This window comes from Diabrotica undecimpunctata, chromosome 3, assembly GCF_040954645.1.
Source record: "Diabrotica undecimpunctata isolate CICGRU chromosome 3, icDiaUnde3, whole genome shotgun sequence".
Lineage (NCBI taxonomy): Eukaryota > Metazoa > Arthropoda > Insecta > Coleoptera > Chrysomelidae > Diabrotica > Diabrotica undecimpunctata.
In genome coordinates, this window is record NC_092805.1 from 35,735,210 (window position 1) to 35,752,341 (window position 17,132).

General features: G+C 32.6%; 1 protein-coding gene and 6 non-coding genes across 8 annotated transcripts in view; 3 read left to right on the top strand and 4 right to left on the bottom strand.

Annotated features, from left to right (window-relative positions):
• LOC140436682 (uncharacterized) overlaps positions 1–17,132 on the bottom strand; it is a 167,746-nt gene that overhangs the window by 14,542 nt on the left and 136,072 nt on the right. The gene's annotated exons all lie outside the window — the stretch shown is intronic.
• TRNAT-UGU (transfer RNA threonine (anticodon UGU)) lies at positions 8,368–8,439 on the top strand. The gene has a single exon. It is a non-coding gene; the product is annotated as a tRNA-Thr (tRNA).
• Positions 10,997–11,068, bottom strand: TRNAT-UGU (transfer RNA threonine (anticodon UGU)). The gene has a single exon. It is a non-coding gene; the product is annotated as a tRNA-Thr (tRNA).
• On the top strand, positions 13,710–13,781 carry TRNAT-UGU (transfer RNA threonine (anticodon UGU)). The gene has a single exon. It is a non-coding gene; the product is annotated as a tRNA-Thr (tRNA).
• On the bottom strand, positions 14,018–14,089 carry TRNAT-UGU (transfer RNA threonine (anticodon UGU)). The gene has a single exon. It is a non-coding gene; the product is annotated as a tRNA-Thr (tRNA).
• Positions 15,159–15,230, top strand: TRNAT-UGU (transfer RNA threonine (anticodon UGU)). Its single transcript has one exon. It is a non-coding gene; the product is annotated as a tRNA-Thr (tRNA).
• On the bottom strand, positions 15,440–15,511 carry TRNAT-UGU (transfer RNA threonine (anticodon UGU)). Its single transcript has one exon. It is a non-coding gene; the product is annotated as a tRNA-Thr (tRNA).

Consider the following 17,132-nt stretch of genomic DNA (forward strand, 5'->3'; position numbering starts at 1 on the left):
TTGACATATTATCCTTATTGATATCTCACTTAAATAAGATACAAGTGTGTGGTCAGAATATTTGCTTTTGTTGTAACAATTAAGACATTTCCGATACAAATACACACACATTTTTTTTTCATGAACAAAGTGTTTCAAATTTAATAGGTGTCCTATAGTAAATAAGATGTGCTGATCACGAATCTGTGTTAATTTTTTTTTCAGCACTTCAGGTTTTCAGGAAAAAAGTGTTTGAAATTTTGCATAGAAACTGCCAAAAATACTGAGAAAATAATATTTTCTTTTTTATGATGATAATATGAGTTGTTTATAAAGAAAAAAACAATGCAGTATAATATACGTTAGACAAATCTTTGATTTTTTTTAAATAAAATCTTTCTCTTTTTTCATGAAAACTATGTTTTGTAGTATTCATCTTGTGGATTTTTGTAAGCGAGTCTCCCTTCAAGGTCCAGCAATAACCAGCCATCATTCTAATTGTTATGTTGTGTTAAATTGTAAATCTACCTTAATATTTGTAATCTTACCTTAACATTAGTAACATGTCAAATAGAAGAAGAAGAACGGGAGTGAAAGAGAAGTACAGACATTGACAGTCGACAGACTGGTCTTATGGCTCTTTAGAGATAATTATGTATTAGTATTAGTTTGTCTTATAATAAATAAAATATACAGAAATGAGTCGTCTATTATAACAAAAAGCCCACAGAGTAGAACAATCAATAATATCTCATCTTCCTTGGTAACATCTCTCCATTTCCTTTATGTCTTGATGGAACCTTCTTCTATTCCTTGCTAACAGCTCCAAAATTTTGTGGCTTGGAGACTTGTTGTTTTTGTCGTCTATGACTACGAAAGAACTCCATGCTTGAGATTCATCTTGGGTCATTGTATTCTGGAACAAGCTGCCGATTTTAAAGTTCGAATTTAAGGGCCTACGAAAATTCCTTCTTTATGTTTAGGTTCAGAAAGTGCAGGAAAGTTGTCGCACAGGTATTTAAAGCAGTCACCTTGATTATTTAAAGCTTTGACAAACCGCTTCATCAATCCTAACTTAACGTGAAGGGGGGGGGGGCAAAATAACTAATTTTGGGCCAACTAATGCATCACGCTGCAAATTTTTTTGTCCTGGTACAAGTCTTTCTCTGAGTACCATTCTTTTTTAACGTAAGGTAAACATCTTAAGATTCTCATACGTTTCTTTGAGATGCACGGAATGAGCAACAGGCACCGGGGCATAAGCATTACCATTGTGCAACAAGACACCCTTCAGACTTCTCTTAGAAGAATCAATAAATAACCGCCATGATGTGGAATCGTAATTGTCAGCCCTCAGTTTCACCCAGTTTCAAAACAGTGAACTCTCTTGAGAGAAATATTCTTTCTCATTATACCACGAAAATGTAGTTCTTGGCGCCAATAGATTTTTATCTTTCAGTCGTGATCCTAAGATTTGTGCAGCATTCTTCGATAGGGCCAAGTCCGTCACTAAGTCATTTAGTTTAGCTTGGATAAATTGTTGAGGTTGGTATATATCAGGATTGAGTTCGTCTTCATCGGTTTTTTCATTTGAACTTTCATCTGATGATTGCTGTTAGATGGTGTGAATAAAAAGTGGAGGAATAGGGATTCCTGGTCCATGAGGTTTAGGTCATTTAGTAGACGGTAAATCAGGATACTGAATTGTATTTTTATTTTTTTGGAATTGAAACCCTTGACATCGTAGGAGTAAAAGTAACAATCGTCTCCATTGTTTTTTGGTTCCATCCATTCAAGCCAAATGGTAAAGAGCAACGTGTACCTTTTGTCCATTTTCTCAGTAGCTTGATACACTTAAAGTACACTTTATGTGAAGCCCAAGGTTTGTCCTGATCGTCAAGCTTTACACTCAAGTAAGTTTGATAAGCGTTCTTGATAAATTATGTTACGTTTCGTTGAAGCTTTGCTATTGTTAAATCGCCACACTCGTAACAAAATATATCAGAAATGTGACCATATATTTTTTAGAGAACCTACTAACAACCACGTCGAAAATCTACTAAAAACTACCAAATGATATTACGCATGCGTCGTTGCAAGAAAATGGTTTATGCTTTAATATATCTGATATACACCCAGATAAAAGTAAATTAAACACTTCTGTATCCAGCTCCAATTGTCTGTATTCATTTTCTATGTCTTGTATTGAAATTTCATTAAATAGGTTAGAAAATTTAGAAACAAAGGAATAAAGACTAGAAAAATTTTCAAATACAGCTTTCTGTGGGTCAAGAAAAGATAATTCTTCAATTATCTTGTACGGGCAGCCTATTTTTAATTGTTCTGATAATTCAATTAAAAAAAGTTGAATGCGTGTGATGGGTATCTTTTACTAACGCATATGACCATATAAATCTATTTTTATTTTATTGACATTTCTCTCGAAAAATGATATATACTGAAATATTATTTAACAGTTGGTAACAGTTTAAAAGTAGTCTGTAAAAACTACTTACTTACTTATAAAGACTGAAAGAAGCTGATATAAAAAACAAACTCCGACAGAAAATATTCGAAAACTTTGATAAATTAGATACTAACACGTACGAGATAAACCAACAATGAGAAACATTAAAAAACTGCCTCCTCGTTTCATGCAAAGAGATAATAAAAGAACCGATAAGAAAGATATACCACTGGATGACCGACGAAATACTCGGCAGAATGGACCAAAGAAGACAAGCCAAGAACAAAGACAGTCACAATTACAAAATCAATAACAATAAAATCAGAAAAATGATAAGAGAGGCAAAACAAACTTACTATGAGGAAAAATGTAAAGAGATAGAAGATCTTCAGAACAAATACGACCTATTCAACCTACATAAAAAGGTTAAAGAAATGGCAGGGCTGCAAAAAAGACACAACTCTTTTAGATAAAAATGGAAATACTATGATAACGACTGACGAAAAGCTAAAACGATGGAAAGAATTATGGAAGAGCTCTTTGACGACGAAAGAGGGAACCTACAAGACATATCTTTCGAGGTCAGAGAAACAAGTATAGAAATTACAAAGAAAGAAATATTGTATGCACTAAAGAACACCAGAAACGGAAAAAGTTCGGGGCCAGATCAACTGACTATTTATATCCTTAACATAATAGATAATGAGTACATGGATGTCCTCTTAAAGCTCTTTAATGAAATTTATCAGTCGGGTGATATACCCAATGAATGGTCGACCTCAACATTTAATTGTCTCCCAAAAACGAAAAATGCACTAGAGAATGCACCGACTACCGCACCATAAGCCTAATATCTCACAAACTTAAAATGTTTTTAAAGATCATCCATAAACGCATTTACCAAATACTTGATATGGATATTGAAGAAACCCAATTTGGATTCCGTAGAGGCGTAGGTACCCGTGAAGCTCTCTTTGCATTCAACGTACTAATCCAGAGATGCTTGGATGTGAACCAAGATATGTACGTCTGTTTCATAGATTACTACAACAAGGCTGTCGATAAAGTCCGCCACAAAGAGCTAATGGACGTCCTTAAAGCAAAACAATTACAATACAATGACCTTCGAATTATAACAAATCTATATTATAAACAGCAGGCACACATACGCATTAATGAACACACATCAGAAGAGTTCGAAATTAAAAGAGGAGTGCGACAGGGGTGTGTATTGTTACCACTACTAATGCATACTCTGAATAAATTATGAAAAGAGCTCTTGAGGGAGAAACAGCAGGAATAAAGGTCAATGGAACACAAATTAACAACATTAGATATGCGGACGATACTATCATAATAGCAGACAACCTCCAAGACCTCCAAAAGCTAATGAACAAGATAGTTGAGTATGGAGAAGAATATGGATTATCAATAAACATCAAGAAAAGTAAATTTATGAGGATATTAAAAACCTAAAATAATGATGAAACCCTGACAATTACAAAGGTAAAACTTTAGAACAAGTTGAAAACTACAAAATTATCTTGGCACAATAAATAATCACACAAACGATTACTCCAAAGAAATCAAAGCTCGAATAGAGAAAGCCCGAACAAACTTCAATAAAATGAGAAAGGTACTTTGTGCAAGAGAACTGAAATTAGACTTGAGAGTTACGCTGGCAAAATGTTATATTTTCCGACTCTGCTTTACGGGATAGAAGCATGGACACTTAACGCGTCGACTACTAAAAAGTTGGAAACATTTGAACTGTGGGTGTATAGAAGAATCCTGAAGATATCATGGAACAAGCATGTAACAAACAGAAAAATCATGAGAAGAATCAAAAAAGAATGGAAATATTGGAAACCATCAAGACACGAAAGCTGCAATACCTGGAGCATGATATGCGTAATGAAAGATACAACATACTTCAATTAATTATACAAGGTAAAATCCAGGGCAAGAGAAGTGTAGGAAGCAGAAGAATCTGATGGTTTCTTAACTTGAGGGAATGGTACGGATGCACATCAATCGAACTATTCAGAGCGGCAGCATCTAAGATCAGAATAGCCATGATGATTGCCAATCTCCGTCGCGGAGATGGCACGTAAAGAAGAAGAAGAAAAACTACTTGAATCTACTAAAGATTTCTTCTTTACTAAAAAGTGTTAATTTACTTCGAAAATCTACTGAAAAAGCAGTTTTCTACTGAATATGGTCACACTGAGGACTGTTTATAAACTTTATTGGTGACATTGGGCCAAGTTGACGGATAGGTAGTGTTGCCATTTAAATGAAATAAACATAATATTATATTAACATATTTTCTATTGATATATTAAGCATTTTAAAGAAATAATTATTGCAATGCTATTTACAAAATATTAATAAGGTACTTCTTTGCTTTAGTGCAAAATATCTCACAAAGTCGTATTAATTTTGTGAAAAATCTTGACGTGATGGGCTCAAACCAAATTCACATTCAGAATCATCGTATCCGTACCAAAAATCTTCTCAGCCTGTGAATTATCAGACTGAGTGCAAGACTGATCTTCAAATGGCAAACATATCGAAAAAGGGGTTTTGTTAGGTAATATTCTAGTATTATAATATAACACAAATAGAAATATAGGCCGATAATAGAAAACTAGTTACTTTTCCGAAAAGTACACAACTCTTATTACTTGTTACTTCATTTTTAGTTTCACTTAAAGTCAATATCCCTTATAATAATAGCAGGCTCGTGATATTCAGCCGTGTTGCGATAGGTAATTATCATTTTTGTTTCCTTCATGCACATATTTTTATGAAATCACATCCTTAGCATTTTAATTCCAATTACGAGAGCTTTTATATCTATTCACGCCGGGATGTTACGAAACACACCTAATATGAGACTATCTAGTATAATAATCATAAAGCTATAGAGATCGCCGGTTTTAAATGATCAAGTGGTTTCGTAATAACTATAGATCCAACCATGAAATGAATATATATTGTTTCTATAAACGGTGGAATGCATGTATCATAAAAACAAAAAACTAGTTTTTAGGTTAATGGAAGAATTTGTATAATAAACTCTAATGTTATGTCTGGTGCAAATTAGTTTTAAGTGTAAATAATTAAGTAGTCTCGTTATTCATTAGATAATCTTAATTTTGAATTACGCAATAATGTTTTAGATCATGCGATCAATAAAAAAATAAAAAAAAACTTCAATCCGCTTTTTACTATAATTTGATTCTGATCGTCTTAAACGAAAAATCATTCATCTAATTCATCTAATCTAAAAAGTCAAGAAGAAAATATTATTCTAATATAGTCCTATTAGAATAACTCCAAGTGGGTAAATGAAATCTTTGACCCGGTTTTTATCTCTCGCTGAACTCGTTCTGTATGGGTTGTAAGTTCACACCGGTATATACCGCTACCTCCAATAATGTTTCGCTAATTCTAAGATTAATGTGTTATCGATAAATCCGGTACCCAAGCCTTACTGGGTTTAATTGTTTATTGCCACAATAAGGCTATTAATAATTGTTGTCCATGAATATGTATATTGCGTTTGTTTAGAAATACGGAATATACACGCAAGCATTTTAAAGGTCTTTAAAAAAAATAGTTCAGTTCATATCACTAAGAGCCCCTTACCATAGATATCAGTTGGCCCACCTTGGAATTTGCAGTTTAAGTCGATTACCATAAACAAATTATACTCTGCAAGTTTTTATTAGTTTCCATATTAATTAATATGGCATTTTTAATAATATTTATTAAAAACATTACCCTTATGGTTTTTTATTTATTTTCAATAATAAAAAAAAATAACTAAACCCTGGCTATGCATTCACTTATGTCAACATACATTGATTTTTTTCATAATTACCTTAAATCCAGAGGTATTCATATCAATCAAATCCAAAACAATATTGTCAGTTAATGTCAAATGTATTTTGTATTGTTGTAAAGCTTTTTGTCGTTTATGGATTGTACAATGGGCCGAGCGAAAGTTATCGATGAGAAAATTTGTTCAATCATTATTAGATTTTTTTAATTCTGGAAAACCCAATTCGGAAATCGCGAATATGTTGCAATTGTCACGCTATAGTGTAAGAAATATAGCCAGAAGATACAAAACTACAGGTTCGGTCGTCACAAAACCTAGAAATGTACTAAAAAGTCAAATAACCGAAGCATATCGAAGGGCATTAAGTCGCATTATAGTGAAAAATCGACGAGCAAATTATATGAAGTTAAGCGTTTTATGGAGTGACGTTATTGGAAGACACGTTTCTAGTTCAACATGTCACCGAGATGCCCACAAATTAGGATTTGGGACTTACAAAGTAAGTTTTATAGTTTAAAAAATTAGTACGAATTGTTTTTAATAAATTTCACTTTATTTCAGGCTAAGGAAAAGCCTATACCGGCTGATTTTAACAGACCTGCAAGGAGAGGAGATTGTGGCCAAACAGCTAAGGTGTGCCACAGGAGGGAGTGCTTTTTTCCCTCCTGTACTAACATCTGGTGAATGACCTGATCTCGCTCTTTGACGCAAGGTGGGTAGAAGTGCGACTGGGAAAACTCTATTTTTAGACTGCGACTTCCTAGCCATTCAGTTTCACAAGGAGACAGAACCTAGATAACTGGATGTCCGCTCTGTATGGAGAAACTGTCGAATAAGAAAATGAGGACAAATATCTAGGATTAATACTAGATGCTTACATAAAACGCCCACCTGGAAAGAAAATCCAACAAAGCAAGGCATTTGACATGTCGAAGGGTATGTGAGAAATCATGGAGTATGGAACCCAAACAGATGTAATGGATATCTATGACTGTAGTCAGATCTATGGTTACGTAAGCAGCACTAGTATGGTGGTCTAAATGCCAACAAATAACCTAGAAGCTGACGACAAGCATGCTTAATGATAGCAGGAGCGATATCGACTACCAGCCTCCATAGAGGGCATACTTCACCTCATTCCATTACATATATAGATAGAGAAGGAGGCGAAAGTAGGAGCATACAGAAGGCGGATAATATGCCAGGAAGCAAGATCAAAGGATGCTGGCATCAAATCTGGAGAGATAATAAAGAATCACTCAGAGTTGGAAATGGTACCAGATTTAATGCAGCTTAAATATAATTTCGAAAAGCCGTCGTCTTTCCAGAAGGGGGCGCGTGTAAGTCTAATAGGACGAATCTCATCATAGCAGATCAATGCAGACGGTTCTAAATTGATTAAGTGAAAGCCTAGGTCATTACTTCGGATAGCCAGGCGACATTAAAGGCACTGGAATCAAATTAAATTAAAATGAATTGAATATGAAGAAGCACAGCAAAAAGAACGATATCGTACTGGGTGGAACGGATGAAATGTAAATACTGGTACGAACAAGTGGGTCTTAAACATAAAGAAGTTATAAGAAGTGCTAATCCCAAAAGGGAGCTACTAAACAGCGTTAAATAGCGAAAAGTCTTATATTTAAACAGCGGCGACTGGCCAGGTAAATACGGCTTAAGTAACTTGAGCCGTATTATAAAAGTTAACAAATATAATCTCATCTAAATGGGCAAAACGGAAGGTGGAAGTGGACTAGTTCGCATAAAACAGTCATGATTTACAGACATAGTATTCGGCACTAAAAGTTTTTTTTTACATCTACTAGAGAAACAATAAGGTACCAAACCATTAGGTAAGACAAATGAAAAGACTATATGTCATGTCATTATTTTTTACAAAAACGTTGCAGCATAGACTCTTGTAAAGAAACATTTTCTAATTACTGAATTGTTTATAAAGTATTAACAAAAAATAGTTTTAATAATATCTATAAAAAATATTGAAAATACAAAAGTACCTATAAAAATTAATTTTATATTTATATATATATCAGGAGCAAAATTTTTCATCGCCTCTTTAGCTCAGTGGCAGAGCACTGGTCTTGTAAACCAGGGGTCGTGAGTTCAATCCTCACAGGAGGCAAGCCGGTAATAATAATTTTTTATTTTTTTATTCGTTATCGCAACTATTACCGTTAACACATTCTTTTAGACTGAGTAATAGCCATTTACCTTAACATTTTAAGTCTTCTAACTGTTGCATTACTCGAAACGTGAAATATCACCGAGACGGCGATTTCCCACAGTTAGATTTAATGCATTGTATATTTATACTGTAAATTTTGTAAGGAATGTGATCGATTCCATCCTTTGTTTCTTTGTTTCCATATCCGTTTTGGAATATATTTTCGAACATCAATCCTTCGGCGGGGAAAGGATGCATTTGTATACAGAGTGATCAAGGTAATTTTTTAAATAGGCTATTTTAATAAACGTATTCACGATTATTAGTGAATATAATAATTCCGAAACCATTTGTAATAATAGAAAGTAAAAAATCTTATTATTCAGGTACAATTCGTACGTACAATTCAGGTATTTGTAGATTATTTTATATTCTGAAACACTACCTATATCTAGATCTATCTATCTATCTAAGCGTTATTGTAATCAGTATATCGGTACTCAATAGACTTAGTCTGGGAATTGTCCACAGATTATTAAGAGCACAAATATTAATCAATCAAAAATTACAAATAAACACACTTACTATGCAAAAAAGAACCCCAACTACTAAAGAACTATGCAAAATAGTACCAATTACAAGAAACATCTTGAATCTAACCTAAAACCAATAGATCATAGCACGATTATAATCACTTCGATGTTGCATCGATCGAAATTCATTAGAATACAACGAACTGAATACGGCAATAAGAAAAAGAATAAGACAAGATATCAGGGACAACAACACCATCAATATCGAAAATATTACAGAGAAAAACAAGAGCGTGAAAGTGAAAAACTCTTTTCACTTTTCACAAAATAGAATAAATATTCCCGACAAAGGCCGACAATAAATACATAAGATAAAAGACAAAAATGGAATCACTATAAACGAACAAAAACAGATAATAAACATTGTTAAAGCATATCACACAGAATTATAATCGATCAGCGTAGCAAATCCGAAAACCACGATGAAGAATGAAGAATATTAAACTTAGGATCTGAAACACTATTACAACTTACTAGCGAGGAAGTTAACGAGACAACGGAATATCAAAAGCTATGATTACAGCAGGAGGTCAAACTACTTTGGACACAGTTAAAATCCTAATGAACAAGTGCCTCTTTGGAGGTGCTATTCCAATCTCTTGGCAAAATGAGCAGGTAGTTTTACTAAGAAAGAAGACAAATACAAACTCGAAAATTACAGACCAATAAGTCTGATACGACATCGGTACAAATTGCTTACCAAAATAATTACCAACAAACTATCAGATAAGTTCGATAGTTATCAACCTGTTGAACATGCGGAATTTCACAAAGGATATGGTACCATAGAACACTTACAGACAATACAGACACTCATAGAATAGTATAACGAGTACAACCAACCTTTTCACTTGGAATTTATGGATTACAATAAGGCATTCATTCGATAGAACTCTGGGCTCTATTAGAAGCAATGAATAACGCAGGAATTGATTCCAATTATAGAATACATCTAATGTATATATATATATATATATATATATATATATATATATATATATATATATATATATATATAATGCAACTATGCAAATAAACGTAGCAGAAGGTCTAACAACAATCAAAATAAGATCGGAAAGAGGAATTGGGCAGGGAGACAAGATCTTTACAAAATTGTTGACTCTTGCAATTAAAAGATGTGTTCAAGAAGTTAAATTGGAAATAACACGGAATTCAAATAAATGGCAAATTTTTAAGACATTAAAGACTTGCCGATGACGTAGTACTCGTAAGTAACAATACAGAGGAACTATTCTGCATGCAAAAAGAAACTTAAATGGGAATCTGTAAAAATCGGTTTAAAAATGAATTTAAATAAAACAAAAGTTATGACAAGTCAAAATATCGTAGTAGACTAGATGGAAATAAGATCAAAAGTGTTAAAGAGTATACATACCTAGGTCACACGATCAAACCGTCCAGAAGTGAAGTAAAGAGTAAGAAGAACCTAAATCCAAATTTTCATAGCAAATCTGTCGTGACGAGAATAATTACACTCCAAAAGGGTCATTTACTGGCGTATTTGGTGAAATACATTTTTATCAACTGAAGTGGTTAGTCAAGTATATTAAAAAGTTGTGGTCAGACCAATAATTTTATACAATGCTATATTTACATTCATTGTTTACTCGTAAGTTTATAGCTGATGTTAAACTAAAATTGTCAAATTTCTTTCTTCTTCGCAAAAAATAGGCGGGGATTGAATGTTCTACACCTTAATATACTATTATCAAATTATTTGTTCTATGAGGTAAATAGGTACATAAATCTCTATAGTTAATTACAAACAATTTTTCATTACAATCGTTACGTTAAATCAATTTTATACAACATTAGTTACAGGATTGCCAAAGTATAGAAACACAATACACGTTCAGTAATTCAGTAATACAATTTATTTATAAAAAAAACCACTTTATCTCTGCCTCCTGTGAGGATTGAACTCACGACCCCTGGTTTACAAGACCAGTGCTCTGCCACTGAGCTAAAGAGGCTACGTTGGTATGAAAAATTAGGTATATGGATCAAAGAACCTATAAAATTTGAATTTATATTACAGTTCAAGTGACTGTTGTCTATTTAGGCGAGTGATTTACCCCTATAAGCAGAGCATAAACCGACTAAATTTCGAGTTATTTACAATTTTTTGTTAAAAAAAATGCCTTTCTGTTAAAAAAAAAACGAGTGATTTTTGGTTTTTTTTTTCTAAAAAACTTCTGCATGAATTGCAATTCTATAAAAAGCTTTCTAATCTTTAAAAAAGTTGATAAAGTTGAAAATACCGAAGAAATAAAGACATTATTGGCCATTCTCGTCTGGATGGGATTGCAAAGATTGCCAAAGTTGTGTTCGTATTGGTCAAAAAATCCATTATACGAAAGCAAAGTAAAATGTCTTATGTCGCGTAATCGTTTTGAATTATTACTTGCCAATTTACACTTTAGTGACAATGAAAATAGTGACAAAGAACTTCGAATGTATTAACTCTCTCCCTTATTGGAGAAGTTGGTATCAAATTTTCAAAGAGTGGTAATGCCAAAGGAAGAACCCTGCATTGATGAAATGAAACTGTAGTTCCGTTTAGGGGCCGACTGTCATTTAGGCAGTATATCAAAAACAAGAGACATAAACTCGGGGTGAAGATATACAAACTCAGTTTGGATGGAGGTTATACTTATGATCTACAAATTTATTATGGTAATGATAAAACTGAAAATAGTATTGTGTTTCGTTTAGCTAAGAACCTATTAGATGCTGGACGTACTATGAACACAGACAATTTTTATACTAGTGCTACATTAGCACATAGGTTGCTAAACAAAAATACAAATTTGATGGAAACTTTGAGGCAAAACAGAAAACTTAATTCGAAAGAAGTGACAGGTGCAAAATTAAAGAAAGTGGAGATTATTGGGATGGAGAGTAACACAGGTGCAGTAGCAACTAAGTGGAAGGGCAAAGGCAAAGTGGTTATGCTGAATACAAAGCATACTGCTGAAATGGTAGACGTCCATCAAAGGGGAGGAATAGTTGAAAAACCAGTTTCTGTTGTCGACTACAATAAGAGCAAAGGATTTATAGATATATCAGACCAACTAAGTCTTATCCTACAGCGTTACGAAAATCAGTGAAATGGAATCGTAAAATAGCAATTGTGCTCCTTCTAGGGTCAGCTATTGTCAACGCCTATATAATTTACCAAAAAGTAACCAACAGTAACATGTTCATAACTGACTTGGTTTGTCAATTGGTAGATTTTTCTAGACTAACTAATCCACAGCATCAGATGCCACATGCTCATGAAGGTCACCATATAGAGGAAATGTAAAGTTCGGCCAGAAGAAGATGTGTCACATGTTATGCAAAAAATTCACCAGATAATGGTAGAAAATTTACACAGACTAAAACTCCGTTTTCTCGTTTCAGGTGCATTCAGTGCAATAAATTCTACTTTATCGCGGGTTTTTGCGAGGTTAATTCATGTAATCTATAGACATTTCTATATACGCATATATTATATTTTTCATTTATTGTTGTTTACGTTATATATAAAGAAGACTTAGTTTCAAGCTACAAAATAACATATTGTTTTATTGCTAGACACTATTATCCTAAAAGTGCAGGCTAAATATATCAAAGAGTTCATGAGATTACTGAGAAACTGTATAATTGAAGAATTCCAAAACTGGAATTCCTCTCAGCTTTTGTTCCATATTATTGAAAAAATTATTGACGACCTTTTCATCTCGCAAATCAGAAGACTGAGACATTTTTTTGCGGCTCTCTGGATAAACACTGTTTTGCGTATTGGCATAAATCCTTATGTCCAATCCTGTTCTGGAGAGCTGTTCATAAAGCCTTCTTCCCACAGCGATAAAATTTAACGATACCACGATGGTCAACCATATCCACAAGGAATCCGTAGTTTGATGTAGTAATTAATCGATATACAAATTACAACTTTGGATTGTGGATTGTTTTTCTGAATATCGTTAACGGATTATCATCAAGTTAATTTTAAGTTGAGACCACCTATCAGAAAGTTTATGTAATCAAATGAAGTATCCTCCAATAAACTCGTTCAGAAAACCACCTCAAAAATATTGACATCATTTTAAAGTGCTCTGTTTTAAAATGTATATATCTGAATTGTCATTATGAATGAGGCAAATAAAATTAAATTTTTTAAAGATTTTTTGTATCACCAAGTAACAAAACAAAATAAGTAATTTGTATATGAAATTAATTCCCATTGAAATAATAAATAATTTATTTAAACATGTCACAAGAAAATACGACCATATTAAAAAAACAGGATGCCACAGAGCGAACATTTTCTAACCATATTAAAGGGGGTAAACTGAACCACTATACCTATATCTACTCTACAAACCGAGAAAAGCGAAGAAATGGAAGGAGACATTGTTCAAAAATAAATATTTGCGTATCTATACAATTAGTGCATTCATATATTTTTAATTATTTATGTATTTTTATTATTAGACAAATAATAATTTATTAATTATTATAGAATTTTATTAGTATTAATATTATTAGTTGTTATTAGTAATGAACAAAACAAATAACTATTTTTATCACCAGCGTCCATTAAAAACTTTTCTCACGGCAACCATCGCCTCTTTAGCTCAGTGGCAGAGCACTGGTCTTGTAAACCAGGGGTCGTGAGTTCAATCCTCACAGGAGGCAATAGCATTACAACTTTTTTTTATTTCGCTTACGAATTATAACATAATTTGGACACATTTTGGCATTTCGTTCTCTACTTTAGCTCTAATATGATTATTTTTATAGTTTTTATAATACAACCTATATTAATGAGCTAATATAGTTTTTATTGAATTGAACATTAAAGTCTAAGTCCAAGACAGCCAGTCCTACTTGTAACAAAGATAGTCCAAGTATATATAATAAAAAATAACTTTTGCCTCCTGTGAGGATTGAACTCACGACCCCTGGTTTACAAGACCAGTGCTCTGCCACTGAGCTAAAGAGGCTGCGGCAGTTTATCAAATACTTTTTATTGCGCAATTTTGCGCAATTTATTTAAGTACCAATGAACCAAAATTTTACTAAAAATAAAAAATAAGAATCTTATCTCACAAAGTTATTGGAGTACCTGGGCCTTCTAATGCAGAAAAAAAAATACACATTCCTACAAAATTTAATGTGGAGAAAGATTGAAGAACAAAGGAATCCTAAGAAAGTGGTCTGGTTGCACCACAAACAAACTGTTTAGAGCAGCTGTAAACAAGGTTTGAATAGCCTTGATGATTTCCAATCTCGTATAGGAGCGGAATGAAAAGAAGAAGAACTGGCATCATACGTGAGAAACTCATCTTTTAGATGAAATAATAAACACTATCATACAATCTGGAGAACAAGTAATCTGCTATATTAACAACAATTAAACATGTTTCAGTCATGGTTATGAATCTACTTGAAAATATATAAACTGGTAAAAATCTGCAAGGATCTCCTGAATGTACAGAACGAGGTAATAAAGTATCTCTAAAATGAGTTTTGGGGCATGAAGTCCAAGAAATCCAAATAATTTACTTATAAAGTAAAAATCTTTAGAGGCCCACAATCAGTGTGCTGCATAACGAATCATGCTGCTAAACTCATTACTCATCACTCATGCACTACATATAAAAAAATCATTAGCAACATTGAGTGAAAGTCGTCGTAATTTCATGAATCTTATTAGATAAGATCTGAAGACGTTCACATATATTTTGACTGGAAACTGCCAACTAATACACAAAACATCTCTACAACGTAGGTAGGTGCATGACCCATGATGCATAAAATTCGATTTGGAAGAAGAAACCGCCATACATCTCCTATGTAAATGTGAAATGCTTAGTGATATAAGGCAGCAAAATAGGTATTGAACCAGGAGAAAATAGCTGTCTTAACAAAAACACATGTCTTGGTGAACGTTAATAAAAGGATAATAAAATGTCTTGGTACAAATGTCTCATGAACAAGTGACAGAGACAAGTAGTATTTCGACTATTGTGTATGGTAAGAGGAAGAAAACTTTTTTTTTCCTCAAACATCGCCTCTTTAGCTCAGTGGCAGAGCACTGGTCTTGTAAACCAGGGGTCGTGAGTTCAATCCTCACAGGAGGCAAACACAATTACATTTTTTTTTATTTCAGTTAGGAAATATATATAAAGAAATTTAAACAAATTTTGGCATTCTGTATTTATATTTTTCCAATGGTTATCTTCGTAATTATAGGTACTAGAATTTGAAAATTGCTAAAGTTATTTATCATTATTATTAAATGTAGTACAGGACAATGTAAAATCCAATCACCTTTTAACGAAAAATGTTTTTGCCTCCTGTGAGGATTGAACTCACGACCCCTGGTTTACAAGACCAGTGCTCTGCCACTGAGCTAAAGAGGCTGTGATAATTAGTTAAATACTTTTTATTGTGTAACAAAAGTACTAATGGACAAAATAGAAATCTTAAGTATATATTCAGATTTTCTGACAAAAGTTAAGGATATCTTAAATAATATAAAATAATTATCCACCAGAATTTTACAACCATCTAATTAAAAAAAAAGAAGTTGCATTATCAGGAATCAATCTAATTCCGATACCAATCCCAAACAAACCCAAATCATACCTAGCAATAATAATAGTAATGTCAGTAAATCAAACAAACACTATATATTCTTACCATTAATGGATTCTTTGAACAAATGTCGAAAATGGTGGCAAAATATGATATCAATCTTTTAACTTAAAGCAAACCTACTACAAAAACTTCTCATTCTCTCTTCTCCATAGGGCATTAGATGTCGCCTGATATTTTTCATAAAATATCTAAGAACTGCACCGTCTTGTAGAAATAAATTGCAACTTTCTACTTTAAACAAAGCATAAAATAATGTGTAAATAATATACAAATCAAGTTTGACGAGATGTGAATATTCCTTTTCGTATATTATTTATGATGTCCTTGTTGGACATAAATCGACAAAAACATCCGGAAAATATTTTTCAAAATTTAAACCCAATAAAGATCATCAGTCGGATGTTACTTAAAAAGGCTGCGATTCAACATATATTGGGCAAACACACCAATATCTACGTAGAAGGGTTGCTGCACACAAACATACTGCACAAACCAACAAATTATACACTACATCATTAACCAAGCATTCTCTTAAAAATAAAATTCTCTAGAAAATAGAAATATGGAAAATAGCCATTTTTTTGATTTTGAAAATGTTCAGATTTTGGAAAAAGAGCAAAACTACAACAAAAGATGCATATTGGATATGATTTTTATAAAAAAGATCAAAATTCTATCAGTCACAAGACTGATATCAAAGATCTATCCAATATGTATCATAATGTAATAAATTGAGTTTTTTTAAATGCACTATTGACAGATATTTAAAATATGAGCCTGAACCACTCGTATTTTGAAGTATGTAGGGTCAGCACAGGGATCACCACTTTTGCATTCCATGTTAAAATATCGAATGCTCCAGACATAAAATAAAATTGCATATTATGTTACGTTTTAATAATTAAAGTTCTTATTAAAAATAGCAAATAGAAATTTTAAGCAATAATTAAGTGTTTTATTTATAACAGACCGCCAGTAGATAAGTTTCTATTTAAAAATTCACGGTCAGGAAATAACAATCAATATATATATATATATATATATATATATATATATATATATATATATATATTGTTACAAACATGCATTCGACGTAGCACATATAACGGTTGTATCTCTCCAGACGACGAGAAGCTTCCAGAAATGTATCGAGCGCGGGAGAGATCGACCCGCCAAACAAACGAGTTAGAGGTGGACTATTGGTGTATATATATGTAACGATGTTATGAGTTGGGTTAGTTGATAAGATATTTTCGTGCTGTAAACTTATAAATAAATATATTTATATGAATTAAGAACCGCTCGTTTTATTACAGTTGGTGTCCGGTGTGAGGATAATTGATTTATTTAAAAAATAAATTCAGCAATGACTTTTGAAAAAGA